Source organism: Chrysemys picta, chromosome 16 (genome assembly GCF_011386835.1).
Source record: "Chrysemys picta bellii isolate R12L10 chromosome 16, ASM1138683v2, whole genome shotgun sequence".
NCBI classification, from domain to species: Eukaryota; Metazoa; Chordata; order Testudines; family Emydidae; genus Chrysemys; species Chrysemys picta.
The window spans coordinates 2,216,566-2,234,268 of NC_088806.1; positions in this window are offsets into that span (position 1 = coordinate 2,216,566).

A 17,703-nucleotide genomic window follows, 5' to 3' on the forward strand; every position below is an offset into this window, starting at 1 on the left:
GCGTAGTCAGCTGCTGCAGGCTAAACGTACGGGGATAACATGTGTCCATGGGACAGTTAGTTACTACCCCACCATCCCAGTAAAAATCGAGATCCAAGGGAACACTACTGAGGTAGCAGCAGGTGTAGTCCCTAAACTCCCATACCCGGTGCTCATAGGGAGGGACTTCCCAGGGTTTGGAAACTTACTCCCAGTAGGGGGATTGGAGAAAGATGGGGACCCTAAAATTGGTGAGGCATCCAGAGCCAAAGCCAGAGGGTCGCTCTTGCAGGTAGGCGGACCCGCGCAGCTGAAAAGGAGGCCACGCAGGAGGGAGAAGCACCTGAGTCTGACCCCCACCCTAATGCTTCTGAACCAGTAGAGGCAACAGAGACTGGGCCCCTAGATCTTGGGCAGATTAGCCCCGGGAGAGGAAATTTTGGACCGGACCAGGCAGAAGACCCAAGGTATGACAACATTAGGAAGGAGGTGACTGAAATAGATGGGGTCCCCGTGGAAGGGAAAACCCAGGGACCAGGACCCTACTTCATAATGAAGAAGGATCTCTTATACCGGGTTGCAGCAATACAGGGGCAGAAGGTACAGCAGATCCTAGTACCTCAAAAACACCAGAACGCTGTATTAAGTCTTGCTCATGGTCATCTTTTTGGGGGGCATTTGGGGGTAGAGAAGACCCTGGCATGAGTCATACGACGGTTCTTCTGGCCCGGAGTAAAGGAAGAAGTGCGGAGGTACTGTGCCTCCTGCCCGGAGTGTCAGCTGCACAGTCCCCGTCCCCACTTGAGGGCACCTTTAGTATCCCTTCCCATCATAGAGGTCCCCTTCGAGCGAATAGCCATGGACCTAGGGGGACCCCTGGAGAAGACGGCTCGGGGCCACCAATATATACTTGTTGTTTTGGACTATGCTACTCGCTACCCAGAAGCCATCCCCCTGCGGAACACAGCCTCTAAAACTATAGCTAAAGAGCTGGTGGGGATCTTTGCCCGAATGGGCTACCGAAGGAGATATTAACTGACCAAGGAACCCCATTTATGTCGAAGCTAATGAAGGACCTCTGCACGCTGCTCCATATACATACCCTGAGAACTTCGGTCTACCATCCGCAGACTGATGGGTTGGTAGAAAGGTTTAACCGAACCCTCAAGGCTATGATAAGGAAGGTGGTAAGTCGGGACGGGAAGGATTGGGACACCCTACTACCTTACCTTATGTTCGCTATCCGGGAGGTACCACAGGCCTCAACTGGGTTTTCCCCCTTCGAGTTATTATACGGGCGTCACCCCCATGGCATACTAGATATCGCCAAAGAGATCTGGGAAGAGAAACCCAATGAGGGGCGAAATATAATAGAGCATAAAGTAACAGAGGGTCCTGTGGCACCTTTGAGACTAACAGAAGTATTGGGAGCATAAGCTTTTGTGGGTAAGAACCTCACTTCTTCAGATGCAAGTGAGGTTCTTACCCACGAACGCTTATGCTCCCAATACTTCTGTTAGTCTCAAAGGTGCCACAGGCCCCTCTGTTACTTTTTACAGATTCAGACTAACACGGCTACCCCTCTGATACATAATAGAGCATGTAATGCAGATGCGAGACTGGATAGCCCGGGTTACCCCTATTGTACGGGAACATTTGGAGAAGGCCCAGGAGGCCCAGCGAACCCATTACAATCGCCAGGCAAAAGTGCGACAGTTCCAACCAGGGGATCGGGTTATGGTGTTGGTACCCACGGCAGAAAGCAAGCTTCTGGCCCAATGGCAGGGGCCCTATGAGGTGGTTGAACCCGTGGGGGAAGTAACCTACAAGGTGCGGCAGCCAGGACGCAGAAAACAAGAACAGATTTATCACATTAACCTTCTGAAACCCTGGCATGCACAAGAGGCATGCACAACGGTCCAAAAAGCCCTAACCCAGGAAAACAAGCCTTCCAAACAGGTGAGAGTGTCTCCCGATTTAACACCAGACCAGAAGAATGAGGTGTCTGAGATGATCTTCCGGAACCAAGATGTGTTCTCGACAAAACCGGGTCGAACAACCGAGACATATCACCACATCGTCACGAACCCTGGGGCCAGACTTACAATGAGGCCCTATCGGGTGCCAGCGGCAAAAAGGGAGGAAATAAAAGCAGAAGTAAAAGAAATGCTGGAGTTGGGGATCATCGAAGAATCCCACAGTCAGTGGTCCAGCCCAATCGTGCTGGTGCCCAAACCTGATGGCACCACAAGATTTTGCAACGACTTCCGGCGACTAAACGAAGTATCCCAGTTCAACGCGTACCCCATACCTCGCATAGATGAGCTAGTGGACCATCTGGGTAATGCCCGGTACTTGACTACCCTAGACTTGACAAAGGGGTACTGGCAGATTCCCCTTGCAGAAGATGCAAAGGAAAAGGCTGCGTTCTCTACACCAGAGGGTCTTTTTCAATATACTGTCCTCCCTTTTGGACTACATGGGGCCCCAGCTACCTTCCAGCGCCTCATGGACAAGCTATTACGCCCACATAACAGTTATGCTGCTGCCTACTTGGACGATGTGGTCATTCATACCCCAGATTGGGAAACCCACCTGGAGAAGGTGGAGGCAGTCCTCGATACCTTCAGGTGAGCTGGCCTTACAGCAAACCCTGCCAAGTGTGCTGTAGGGTTTACAGAGGCCAAATATCTTGGCTACATTGTGGGAAAAGGTTTGGTAAAACCCCAAGTGAACAAGTTAGAGGCCATCCAAAACTGGCCCCGACCAAGTCGCAAGAAACAAGTCCGGGCGTTCCTAGGTGTGGTGGGGTATTACCGACGATTTATCCCCCACTTTGCCACAAGGGCAAGCCCCCTGACAGACCTCGTGAAAGCCCGTGGACCTGATCTGGTGAGATGGTCTGACGCAGCAGAGGAGGCATTCACAGACCTACGGACTGCCCTCTGCAGTAACCCCGTACTGATAGCCCCTGATTTCACCAAGGAGTTTATCCTGCAGACGGATGCATGGGAAGTAGGGTTGGGGGCCGTTCTATCACAGATGGTCGGGGAGGAGAAACACCCAATTCTATACCACAGTCGGAAACTCCTTCCAAGAACAAAAATATGCAGTGGTGGAGAGCGAATGCCTCACTGTAAAATGGGCCATGGAAACATTGCGCTACTACCTGCTCGGGCGCAGATTTGTCCTCATGACCGACCATGCCCCTTTTCAATGGATGCAGCGTAACAAGGAGAAGAACACAAGGGTGACCAGATGGTTCTTATCCCTCCAACCTTTCCAGTTCCATGTGCAACACAGAGCAGGGAGCTGTCATGGCAATGCAGATGGCTTGTCACGTGTGCACTGTCTGGCGTCCCAAGCTGCCCAACCCCTTGGCGCTGAGCAGGGGGGAGGGATATGTGACAGACCCAGACCAGTGGGGTACAGGAGTCTGGTAGAGGGCAAATATACTAGTCACTGGATGAGTAGTTTTCTGTTCCCTGAGTGACCAGAGCAGGGGCTGCACTAGAGTAATCAGGAACCTGCTAGAACCAGTTAAGGCAGGCAGGCTAATTAGGACACCTGGAGCCAATTAAGAAGAAGCTGCTAGAATCAATTAAGGCAGGCTAATCAGGGCACCTGGGTTTTAAAAGGAGCTCACTTCAGTTTGTGGTGGGAGTGTGAGGAGCTGGGAGCAAGAGGTGCAAGGAGCTGAGAGTGAGAGGGTGTGCTGCTGGAGGACTGAGGAGCACAAGCGTTATCAGACCCCAGGAGGAAGGTCCTGTGGTGAGAATAAGAAAGGTGTTTGGAGGAGGCCATGGGGAAGTAGCCCAGGGAATTGTAGCTGTCATGCAGCTGTTACAGGAGGCACTATAGATAGCTGCAGTCCACAGGGCCCTGGGCTAGAACCTGGAGTAGAGGGTGGGCCTGGAGTCCCCCCAAACCTCCCAATTGACCTGGACTGTGGGTTCTCCCAGAGGAGAAGGTCACTGGGCTGTTCCCCAACCCACATGGTGAACCTCTGAGGCAAGAAAATCCGCCAATAAGCGCAGGACCCACCAAGATAGAGGAGGACCTTTGTCACGATAGATAGATAGATAGACAGATAGATGGGGTGGACGGGGATAGATAGATAGATAGATAGAGGGGGTGGATGGGGATAGATAGAGGCGGGGGGTGGATGGGGATGGATAGATAGATAGAGGGGGTGGATGGGGATAGATAGATAGATAGAGGGGGTGGATGGGGATAGATAAATAGATAGAGGGGGTGGATGGGGATAGACAGAAAGACAGATAGAGGCAGTGGATGGGGATAGATAGATAGAGGCGGTGGATGGGGATAGACAGAAAGACAGATAGAGGCGGTGGATGGGGATAGATAGATAGAGGAGGGGAGGGGATAGATAGATAGAGGTTGTGGATGGGGATAGATAGATAGATATTAGAGGGGGTGGATGGGGATAGATAGATAGATAGATAGATAGATATTAGAGGGGGTGGATGGGGATAGATAGATAGATACCCTGTTTCCCCGAAAATAAGACATCCTCCGAAAATAAGGCCTACTTACAGTTTTGCCTCTCGTTGTAATATAAGGCATCCCCCCGATAATAAGACCTCCCCGATAATAAGGCATTTTTCATTTCTGAAAAATAAGACATCCCCTGAAAATAAGACCTAGCGCATCTTTGGGAGCAAAAATTAATATAAGACACTGTCTTATTTTCGGGGAAACAGGGTAGATAGATAGAGAGGGTGGATGGGTATAGATAGATAGATAGATAGAGGGGGTGGACGGGGATAGATAGATAGAAAGACAGATAGAGGCGGTGGATGGGGATAGATAGAAAGACAGATAGAGGCGGTGGATGGAGATAGATAGATAGAGGCGGTGGATGGAGATAGATAGATAGATAGATAGAGGTGGTGGATGGGGATAGATAGAGGTGGTGGATGGGGATAGATAGAGAGAGGGGGTGGATGGGGATGGGTAGATAGATAGACGGGGGGATGGGGATGGATAGATAGATAGAGGGGGTGGATGGGGCTAGATAGATAGATAGAGGGGGTGGATGGGGATGGGTAGATAGATAGACAGGGGGATGGGGATAGATAGATAGATGGAGGGGGTGGATGGGGCTAGATAGATAGATAGAGGGGGTGGATGGGGATAGATAGAAAGACAGATAGAGGCGGTGGATGAGTGTGATGTTGTGCAGTCTATATGGTTTTTTAAAAACATGATAATAAGTGAATATAATGTAACTGGGATATGCTTCATGCATAAGGTCTCTTGTAAGGTATCATTACATAGCTCATAATCTACTGAGTGTGATCATCCAATTTCTATAAATGTACCACTCTTGTATCTAAAACTAGAAATATAAAATGTAACTCTGAGGGCCTATTGTAATTGTGTAAAGTGTGGGCCATTAATGATGGTTTGGAATCTTGATGACTCCCATTGTCTGCAGATGGCTGTATTTACCTTTGAGTCTTCCTGTATATGTGTGTGCTGGCAAGTGAGTAATGAAGTCTTGCAGTGACATGTGATCATGTCACCTGAACTGGAATCCATCTTTAAGCTGGTGCTTTTCCAGGGGGGGGGGGTGTGGAAACCCAGAGGGACAAAGGGTTCCCGCCTTATGCAAAAGATATATAAAGGGGGGAAGAGAACAAAGGAGGGAGGAGCCATCATGAAGAATCCCCTAGCTACCACCTGAGCTGGAACAAGAGCTGTACCAGGGGAAAGAATTGTGCCCAGGCCTGGAAGGTGTCCAGTCTGAGAAAAAACTTACTGAAGCATCTCTGAGGGTGAGATTATCTGTATTCAGTTTGATTAGACAGAGATTTGCGCATTTTATTTTATTTTGCTTGGTGACTTACTTTGTTCTGTCTGTTACTACTTGGAACCACTTAAATCCTACTTTCTGTATTTAATAAAAATCACTTTTTTCCTTATTAATTAACTCAGAGTGTGTATTAATACCTGGGGGAGCAAACAACTGTGCATATCTCTCTATCAGTGTTATAGAGGGTGAACAATTGATGAGTTTGCCCTGCATAAGCTTTATACAGATACAGGGTAAAACGGATTTATTTGGGTTTAGACCCCATTGGGAGTTGGGCATCTGAGCGCTAAAGACAAGCACACGTCTGTGAGCTGTTTTCAGTTAAACTTGCAGCTCTGGGGCAAGTAATTCAGACCCTGGGTCCGTGTTGGAGCAGACAGGAGAGTCTGGCTCAGCAAGACAGGGTGCTGGAGTCCTGAGCTGGCAGGGAAAGCAGGAATAGAGGTAGCCTTGGCACATCAGGTGGCAGCCCTCAGGGGGGTTCTGTGACCCAACCCGTCACAAACTGCCCCTCTGTGGTTGGAGAGTTTTTGCCTGGGTTTGCTTTAGAATCATAGAATATCAGAGTTGGAAGGGACCTCAGGAGGTATCTAGTCCAACCCCCTGCTCAAAGCAGGACCAATTCCCAACTAAATCATCCCAGCCAGGGCTTTGTCAAGCTGGGCCTTAAAAACCTCTAAGGAAGGAGATTCCACCACCTCCCTAGGGAACCCATTCCAGTGCTTCACCACCCTCCTAGTGAAATAGTGTTTCCTAATATCCAACCTAGACCTCCCCCACTGCAACTTGAGACCATTGCTCCTTGTTCTGTCATCTGCCACCACTGAGAACAACCGAGCTCCATCCCCTTTGGAATCTCCCTTCAGGTAGTTGAAAGCAGCTATCAAATCCCCCCTCATTCTTCTCTTCTGGAGACTAAACAATCCCAGTTCCCTCAGCCTCTCCTCATAAGTCATGTGCTCCAGACCCCTAATCATTTTTGTTGCCCTCCACTGGACTCTTTCCAATTTTTCCACATCCTTCTTGTAGTGTGGGGCCCAAAACTGGACACAGTACTCCAGATGAGGCCTCACCATTGTCGAATAAAGGGGAACGATCACGTTCCTCGATCTGCTGGCAATGCCCCTACTTATACAGCCCAAAATGCCGTTAGCCTTCTTGGCAACAAGGGCGCATTGTTGACTCATATCCAGCTTCTCGTCCACTGAGACCCCTAGGTCCTTTTCTGCAGAACTGCTGCCTAGCCACTCGGTCCCTAGTTTGTAGCGGTGCCTGGGATTCTTCCGTCCTAAGTGCAGGACTCTGCACTTGTCCTTGTTGAACCTTATCAGGTTTCTTTTGGCCCAATCCTCTAATTTGTCTAGGTCCCTCTGTATCCGATCCCTACCCTCTAGCGTATCTACCACGCCTCCTAGTTTAGTGTCATCTACAAACTTGCTGAGGGTGCAGTCCATGCCATCCTCCAGATCATTAATAAAGATATTGAACAAAACCAGCCCCAGGACCAACCCCTGGGGCACTCCGCTTGATACCGGCTGCCAACTAGACATGGAGCCGTTGATCACTACCCGTTACGCCCAATGATCTAGCCAGCTTTCTATCCACCTTACAGTCCATTCATCCAGCCCATACTTCTTTAACTTGGCAGCAAGAATACTGTGGGAGACCGTATCAAAAGCTTTGCTTAAGTCAAGGAATAACACGTCCACTGCTTTCCCCTCATCCACAGAGCCAGTTATCTCCTCATAGAAGACAATTAGGTTAGTCAGGCATGACTTGCCCTTGGTGAATCCATGCTGACTGTTCCTGATCACTTTCCTCTCCTCTAAGTGCTTCAGAATTGATTCCTTGAGGACCTGCTCCATGATTTTCCCAGGGACTGAGGTGAGGCTGACTGGCCTGTAGTTTCCCGGATCCTCCTTCTTCCCTTTTTTCAAGACGGGCACTACATTGGCCTTTTTCCAGTCATGAGGACTTTAACCCATGAGGACTCGTGTTCAGCCTCAGAACTGTCGACATGAACTTATAGCCACAACATAACAATAACAACAATGTTCAGTGCAGCGTGAGCCTGCCGAAGACACCCGACACGACAAACTTTGCATTGGATCCCCCCCAATCATTTTATAAGGGTGTCACAACCTGATAGATAGATAGATAGATAGAGGCAGTGGATGGGGGTGGATGGGGATAGATAGATAAATAGATAGATGGTGTGTGTGTGGGGACAGATAGATAGAGGCGGTGGATGGGGATAGATAGATAGATGGACAGAAGGTGTGGATGGGGATAGATGGACAGAAGGTGTGGATGGGGATAGATGGATAGATGGTGTGTGTGGGGATAGATATATAGATGGGGTAGATGGGGATAGATAGATAGATAGAGGGGGTGGATGGGGATAGATAGATAGCCAGATAGATAGAGGTGGTGGATGGGGATTGATAGATGGATAGAGGGGGTGGATGGGGATTGATAGATGGATAGAGGGGGTGGATGGGGATTGATAGATGGATAGAGGGGGTGGATGGGGATAGATGGATAGAGGGGGTGGATGGGGATAGATAGATAGATAGATAGAGGGGGTGGATGGGGATATATAGATAGATAGATAGATGGGGTGGATGGGGATAGATAGATAGAGGGGGTGGATGGGGATAGATAGATAGCCAGATAGATAGAAGCGGTGGATGGGGATAGATAGATAGATGGATAGAAGGTGTGGATGGTGATAGATAGATAGAGGGGGTGGATGAGGATAGATAGATAGATAGATGGTGTCTGTGGGGATAGATAGATAGATAGAGGGGGTGGATGGGGACAGATAGATAGATAGAAAGATAGAGGTGATGGATGGAGATAAATAGATAGATAGAGAGGGTGGATGGGGATAGATAGATAGAAGGGGTGGATGCGGATAGATAGATAGAGGGGGTGGATGCGGATAGATAGATAAATAGATAGATGGTGTGTGTGGGGACAGATAGGTAGATAGATGCGGTGGATGTGGGTGGATAGGGATTGATAGATAGATAGAGGAGGTGGATGGGGATAGATGGATAGAAGGTGTGGATGGGGATAGATAGATAAATAGAGGAGATGGATGGGGATAGCTAGATAGATAGAAGGTGTGGATAGTGATAGAAAGATAGATAGAGGGGGTGGATGGGGATAGATAGATTGATAGATAGAGGGGGTGGATGGGGATAGATAGATAGATAGAGGGGGTAGATGGGGATAGATAGATAGATAGAGGCGGTGGATGGGGATAGATAGATAGAGGCGGTGGATGGGGATAGATAGATAGAGGGGGTGGATGGGGATAGATAGATAGAGGGGGTGGATGGGGATAGATAGACAGATAAATAGAGGGGATGGATGGGGATAGATAGATAGAAGGTGTGGATGGTGATAGATAGATAGAGGAGGTGGATGGGGATAGATGGATAGAAGGTGTGGATGGGGATAGATAGATAAATAGAGGAGGTGGATGGGGATAGCTAGATAGATAGAAGGTGTGGATAGTGATAGAAAGATAGATAGAGGGGGTGGATGGGGATAGATAGATAGATAGATAGATAGATAGAGGGGGTGGATGGGGATAGATAGATAGATAGATAGAGGGGGTGGATGGGGATAGATAGATAGAGGGGGTGGATGGGGATAGATAGATAGATAGATGGATAGATAGATAGAGGGGGGTCGATGGGGATAGATAGATAGCTGGGGTGGATGGGGATAGATAGATAGACAGATAAATAGAGGGGATGGATGGGGATAGATAGATAGATAGATAGATAGATAGAAGGGGTGGATGGGGATAGATGGATAGAAGGTGTGGATGGTGATAGATAGATAGAGGAGGTGGATGGGGATAGATGGATAGAAGGTGTGGATGGGGATAGCTAGATAGATAGAAGGTGTGGATAGTGATAGAAAGATAGATAGAGGGGGTGGATGGGGATAGATAGATTGATAGATAGAGGGGGTGGATGGGGATAGATAGATAGATAGAGGGGGTAGATGGGGATAGATAGATAGATAGAGGGGGTGGATGGGGATAGATAGATAGAGGGGGTGGATGGGGATAGATAGATAGATGGATAGATAGATAGAGGGGGGTTGATGGGGATAGATAGATAGCTGGGGTGGATGGGGATAGATAGATAGACAGATAAATAGAGGGGATGGATGGGGATAGATAGATAGAAGGTGTGGATGGTGATAGATAGATAGAGGAGGTGGATGGGGATAGATGGATAGAAGGTGTGGATGGGGATAGATAGATAAATAGAGGAGGTGGATGGGGATAGCTAGATAGATAGAAGGTGTGGATAGTGATAGAAAGATAGATAGAGGGGGTGGATGGGGATAGATAGATTGATAGATAGAGGGGGTGGATGGGGATAGATAGATAGATAGATAGAGGGGGTGGATGGGGATAGATAGATAGAGGGGGTGGATGGGGATAGATAGATAGATGGATAGATAGATAGAGGGGGGTCGATGGGGATAGATAGATAGCTGGGGTGGATGGGGATAGATAGATAGACAGATAAATAGAGGGGATGGATGGGGATAGATAGATAGATAGATAGATAGATAGATAGATAGAAGGGGTGGATGGGGATAGATGGATAGAAGGTGTGGATGGTGATAGATAGATAGAGGAGGTGGATGGGGATAGATGGATAGAAGGTGTGGATGGGGATAGAAAGATAGATAGAGGGGGTGGATGGGGATAGATAGATTGATAGATAGAGGGGGTGGAGGGGATAGATAGATTGATAGATAGAGGGGGTGGATGGGGATAGATAGATAGATAGAGGCGGTGGATGGGGATAGATAGATAGAGGGGGTGGATGGGGATAGATAGATAGAGGGGGTGGATGGGGATAGATAGATAGATGGATAGATAGATAGAGGGGGGTCGATGGGGATAGATAGATAGCTGGGGTGGATGGGGATAGATAGATAGACAGATAAATAGAGGGGATGGATGGGGATAGATAGATATATAGATAGATAGAAGGGGTGGATGGTGATAGATAGATGAATGGAGGCGGTGAATGGGGATAGATAGATAGATAGATGGAGAGGTGTAGGAAGGGGTGTGGATGGGGATAGATAGATAGATGGGGTGGATGGGGAAAGATAGATAGAGGGGGTGGATGGGGATCGATAGATAGATAGCAGGAGTGGATGGGGATAGATAGATAGATGAATGGAGGCGGTGCATGGGGATAGATAGGTAGATGAATGGAGGCGGTGCATGGGGATAGATAGATAGATGGAGAGATGCATGGAGGGGGTGGATGGGGACAGATAGATGGAGAGATGCATGGAGGGGGTGGATGGGGATGGAGAGATAGATAGGTAGATAGTGGGGGTGGATGGAGATGGAGAGATAGATAGCAGGGGTGGGTGGGGAAGGAGAGATGCATGGAGGGGTGTGGATGGGGATGGATAGATAGATAGCGGGGGTGGATGGAGATGGAGAGGTAGATAGCAGGGGTGGGTGGGGATGGAGAGATGCATGGAGGGGTGTGGATGGAGATGGAGAGGTAGATAGCGGGGGTGGATGGAGATGGAGAGGTAGATAGCCGGGGTGGGTGGGGATGGAGAGGTAGATAGCGGGGGTGGGTGGGGATGGAGAGGTAGATAGCTGGGGTTGATGAGGATGGAGAGGTAGATAGCAGGGGTTGGTGGGGATAGATAGGTAGATAGCGGGGGTGGATGGAGATGGAGAGGTAGATAGCGGGGGTGGATGGAGATGGAGAGGTAGATAGCGGGGGTGGATGGGGATGGAGAGATGCATGGAGGGGTGTGGATGGGGATGGAGAGATAGATAGGTAGATAGCGGGGGTGGATGGAGATGGAGAGGTAGATAGCGGGGGTGGATGGGGATGGAGAGATGCATGGAGGGGTGTAGATGGGGATGGAGAGATAGATAGGTAGATAGCGGGGGTGGATGGAGATGGAGAGGTAGATAGCAGGGGTTGGTGGGGATAGATAGGTAGATAGCGGGGGTGGATGGAGATGGAGAGGTAGATAGCGGGGGTGGATGGGGATGGAGAGATGCATGGAGGGGTGTAGATGGGGATGGAGAGATAGATAGGTAGATAGCGGGGGTGGATGGAGATGGAGAGGTAGATAGCGGGGGTGGATGGGGATGGAGAGATGCATGGAGGTGTGTGGATGGGGATGGAGAGATAGATAGGTAGATAGCGGGGGTGGATGGAGATGGAGAGGTAGATAGCAGGGGTTGGTGGGGATAGATAGGTAGATAGCGGGGGTGGATGGAGATGGAGAGGTAGATAGCAGGGGTTGTTGGGGATAGATAGGTAGATAGCGGGGGTGGATGGAGATGGAGAGGTAGATAGCGGGGGTGGATGGGGATGGAGAGATGCATGGAGGGGTGTGGATGGGGATGGAGAGATAGATAGGTAGATAGCGGGGGTGGATGGAGATGGAGAGGTAGATAGCAGGGTTGGGTGGGGATGGAGAGGTAGATAGCGGGGGTGGATGGAGATGGAGAGGTAGATAGCAGGGGTTGGTGGGGATAGATAGGTAGATAGCAGGGGTGGGTGGGGATGGAGAGATGCATGGAGGGGTGTGGATGGGGATGGAGAGATTGATAGATAGATAGATAGCGGGGGTGGATGGAGATGGAGAGGTAGATAGCAGGGGTGGGTGGGGATGGAGAGATGCATGGAGGGGAGTGGATGGAGATGGAGAGGTAGATAGCGGGGGTGGATGGAGATGGAGAGGTAGATAGCAGGGGTGGGTGGGGATGGAGAGATGCATGGAGGGGTGTGGATGGAGATGGAGAGGTAGATAGTGGGGGTGGATGGAGATGGAGAGGTAGATAGCAGGGGTGGGTGGGGATGGAGAGATGCATGGAGGGGTGTGGATGGAGATGGAGAGGTAGATTAGTGGGGGTGGATGGAGATGGAGAGGTAGATAGCAGGGGTGGGTGGGGATGGAGAGATGCATGGAGGGGTGTAGATGGGGATGGAGAGATAGATAGGTAGATAGCGGGGGTGGATGGAGATGGAGAGGTAGATAGCGGGGGTGGATGGGGATGGAGAGATGCATGGAGGGGTGTAGATGGGGATGGAGAGATAGATAGGTAGATAGCGGGGGTGGATGGAGATGGAGAGGTAGATAGCGGGGGTGGATGGGGATGGAGAGATGCATGGAGGTGTGTGGATGGGGATGGAGAGATAGATAGGTAGATAGCGGGGGTGGATGGAGATGGAGAGGTAGATAGCAGGGGTTGGTGGGGATAGATAGGTAGATAGCGGGGGTGGATGGAGATGGAGAGGTAGATAGCAGGGGTTGGTGGGGATAGATAGATAGCGGGGGTGGATGGGGATGGAGAGATGCATGGAGGGGAGTGGATGGAGATGGAGAGGTAGATAGCGGGGGTGGATGGGGATGGAGAGATGCATGGAGGGGTGTAGATGGGGATGGAGAGATAGATAGGTAGATAGCGGGGGTGGATGGAGATGGAGAGGTAGATAGCGGGGGTGGATGGGGATGGAGAGATGCATGGAGGGGTGTAGATGGGGATGGAGAGATAGATAGGTAGATAGCGGGGGTGGATGGAGATGGAGAGGTAGATAGCGGGGTGGATGGGGATGGAGAGATAGATAGGTAGATAGTGGGGGTGGATGGAGATGGAGAGGTAGATAGCAGGGGTTGGTGGGGATAGATAGATAGCGGGGGTGGATGGAGATGGAGAGGTAGATAGCAGGGGTGGATGGGGATGGAGAGATGCATGGAGGGGAGTGGATGGAGATGGAGAGGTAGATAGCGGGGGTGGATGGAGATGAAGAGGTAGATAGCAGGGGTGGGTGGGGATGGAGAGATGCATGTAGGGGTGTGGATGGAGATGGAGAGGTAGATAGTGGGGGTGGATGGAGATGGAGAGGTAGGTAGCAGGAGTGGGTGGGGATGGAGAGATGCATGGAGGGGTGTGGATGGAGATGGAGAGGTAGATAGTGGGGGTGGATGGAGATGGAGAGGTAGATAGGAGGGGTGGGTGGGGATGGAGAGATGCATGGAGGGGAGTGGATGGAGATGGAGAGGTAGATAGCAGGGGTTGGTGGGGATAGATAGGTAGATAGCGGGGGTGGATGGAGATGGAGAGGTAGATAGCGGGGGTGGATGGGGATGGAGAGATGCATGGAGGGGTGTGGATGGGGATGGAGAGATAGGTAGATAGCGGGGGTGGATGGAGATGGAGAGGTAGATAGCAGGGTTGGGTGGGGATGGAGAGGTAGATAGCGGGGGTGGATGGAGATGGAGAGGTAGATAGCAGGGGTTGGTGGGGATAGATAGGTAGATAGCGGGGGTGGATGGAGATGGAGAGGTAGATAGCAGGGGTGGGTGGGGATGGAGAGATGCATGGAGGGGTGTGGATGGGGATGGAGAGATAGATAGATAGATAGATAGCGGGGGTGGATGGAGATGGAGAGGTAGATAGCGGGGGTGGATGGGGATGGAGAGATGCATGGAGGGGTGTAGATGGGGATGGAGAGATAGATAGGTAGATAGCGGGGGTGGATGGAGATGGAGAGGTAGATAGCGGGGGTGGATGGGGATGGAGAGATAGATAGGTAGATAGCGGGGGTGGATGGAGATGGAGAGAGAGATAGGTAGATAGCTGGGGTGGATGGAGATGGAGAGGTAGATAGCAGGGGTTGGTGGGGATAGATAGGTAGATAGCGGGGGTGGATGGAGATGGAGAGGTAGATAGCAGGGGTTGGTGGGGATAGATAGGTAGATAGCGGGGGTGGATGGAGATGGAGAGGTAGATAGCGGGGGTGGATGGGGATGGAGAGATGCATGGAGGGGTGTAGATGGGGATGGAGAGATAGATAGGTAGGTAGCGGGGGTGGATGGAGATGGAGAGGTAGATAGCGGGGGTGGATGGGGATGGAGAGATGCATGGAGGTGTGTGGATGGGGATGGAGATATAGATAGGTAGATAGCGGGGGTGGATGGAGATGGAGAGGTAGATAGCAGGGGTTGGTGGGGATAGATAGGTAGATAGCTGGGGTGGATGGAGATGGAGAGGTAGATAGCAGGGGTTGGTGGGGATAGATAGATAGCGGGGGTGGATGGAGATGGAGAGGTAGATAGCAGGTGTGGATGGGGATGGAGAGATGCATGGAGGGGAGTGGATGGAGATGGAGAGGTAGATAGCGGGGGTGGATGGAGATGAAGAGGTAGATAGCAGGGGTGGGTGGGGATGGAGAGATGTGTGACGGAGCAGGGAGCAGGGCAGATTTGACCTGGGAATGTTGCAGGGGGGTTGGAGTGGGGATGTGGGACTTCCCTTGAAGGAAGCTACCTGAGCTGTAACCTGAGCCAGGAACGGGGGTGGGGAGAATTAACACCTTCTGCCCGGGAGACTGAACAAAGGAGAGGAGCAGCGGGAGGAGTTTGGAGTTTAGTTTCGGTGGGGGCTGGGTGGTGCAACGCAGGGAACCCCAAGCTGGGGTCTAAGCTCCCTGAACCTCCCAGAGGGACCTAATTGAGGGGGTCTGGTCGTACCTACACGCTCTGCTTGAGACTGTGTTCCTGTCCTTAAATAAACCCTCTGCTTTACTGGTTGGCTGAGAGTCGCAGTGAATCTCGGGAAGAGGGGTGCAGGGCCCTAACTCCCCCACAATCCGCAACAAGATGCATGGAGGGGTGTGCATGGAGATGGAGAGGTAGATAGTGGGGGTGGATGGAGATGGAGAGGTAGATAGCGGGGGTGGATGGGGATGGAGAGATGCATGGAGGGGTGTGGATGGGGATGGAGAGATAGATAGGTAGATAGCGGGGGTGGATGGAGATGGAGAGGTAGATAGCGGGGGTGGATGGGGATGGAGAGGTAGATAGCGGGGGTGGATGGGGATGGAGAGATGCATGGAGGGGTGTGGATGGGGATGGAGAGATAGATAGGTAGATAGCGGGGGTGGATGGAGATGGAGAGGTAGATAGCAGGGTTGGGTGGGGATGGAGAGGTAGATAGCGGGGGTGGATGGAGATGGAGAGGTAGATAGCAGGGGTTGGTGGGGATAGATAGGTAGATAGCGGGGGTGGATGGAGATGGAGAGGTAGATAGCAGGGGTGGGTGGGGATGGAGAGATGCATGGAGGGGTGTGGATGGGGATGGAGAGATAGATAGATAGATAGCGGGGGTGGATGGAGATGGAGAGGTAGATAGCAGGGGTGGGTGGGGATGGAGAGATGCATGGAGGGGAGTGGATGGAGATGGAGAGGTAGATAGCGGGGGTGGATGGAGATGGAGAGGTAGATAGCAGGGGTGGGTGGGGATGGAGAGATGCATGGAGGGGTGTGGATGGAGATGGAGAGGTAGATAGTGGGGGTGGATGGAGATGGAGAGGTAGATAGGAGGGGTGGGTGGGGATGGAGAGATGCATGGAGGGGAGTGGATGGAGATGGAGAGGTAGATAGCGGGGGTGGATGGAGATGGAGAGGTAGATAGCAGGGGTGGGTGGGGATGGAGAGATGCATGGAGGGGTGTGGATGGAGATGGAGAGGTAGATAGCGGGGTTGGATGGAGATGGAGAGGAAGATAGTGGGGGTGGATGGAGATGGAGAGGTAGCTAGCGGGGGTGGATGGGGTTGGAGAGATGCATGGAGGGGTGTGGATGGGGATGGATGGATCAGTGGAGGGTAGATGGGGGTGTCGGGGATGGGGGACAGACGGAGGGGTGGGGGGCGCAGATAGAAGGGGCTGAGGCCACCTGGAGACGGGGAAGGCCCGGATCCGGATTCCCGTGGGCACTGGAATGGCCCCTGGGGCAGGTTCTCCGGTGGGGCTGAGGAAAACCCGGGGCTGGATCGTGTCCCCCTCGCCGGCGAGAGAAAAGGCCTGGAACTGGTTAGCGGTGTGGCCTGGAATGGAGTTAACTGGCAGCCCCTTGTCCCGGAGGCATAGGGTGACCAGATGGCCCGATATTATAGGGACAGTCCTGATATTTGGGGCTTTTGTCATATATAGGTGCCAATTACCCCACACCCCCGTCCCGATTTTTCACACTTGCTGTCTGGTCACCCTAGAGGCGGGGGGTAAATCCCGGAGCTGGATCCGGAGCTGGGGAGTGGCTGCTCCCTCCCCCCGGGAATTGGGTAAATCCCAGAGCCAGAGCCCGGGAACGGCGTCAGAACAGCCCCTACTTCCCTCCTGGAACCGGGGAAATCCCGGAGCCTGATCCCACACAGCCACATGGAGCCCGGTAGGATCATAGAAACGTGGTTTATTCCCTTGGTTGTGCAGGTTGGGGGGAGTGGGGGGCTGGCCCCTTTGCACTGGGGGGGTGGAAGGTTGGGGGGTTTATTGCAGAGGGAGGGGCTGGCACTCATGCAGGGACCCCAGGGTGCAGGCTGGGGGCCTTATTGCTCTCTGTGCAGGGAGAGGGTGGGGGAGGGGCAGGAAGGAGGAGGAGCCATAAAGGGGCGGGGCCGAAGAGGGGCGGGGCTGTAGGGGAGGCGCCAGGGGGCAGTATCGGGAGGGGCAGGCAGGAGCCGGAGAGGGAGTGGGGGTAAGAAAGGAGGGGGAGGGGCAGTAAGTGGGATCGGGGATGGGGGGAAGGGTCAGTGGGGGTGGGGAAGGGAATGGGGGGGAGGCCTAGGGGGTATGGCCAGAGGAAAGGGGGGGCACATGAGGGTCCCGTGTTCCCCTCCCCCACCCACTACACATGGTTGGGGGCAGGTTTGGGGCGGGGGGGGGTCAGAGCTGTACAGAGATATACACAGTGTCGGCTTGTTGTACAAAATACACGAGAGAGACGTAACCCCCCCCCCTCCCTGCCCCACAGCGCCCCCTAGCGCCGCCCTGTGACCAGCCCCGCCTGCCAGGG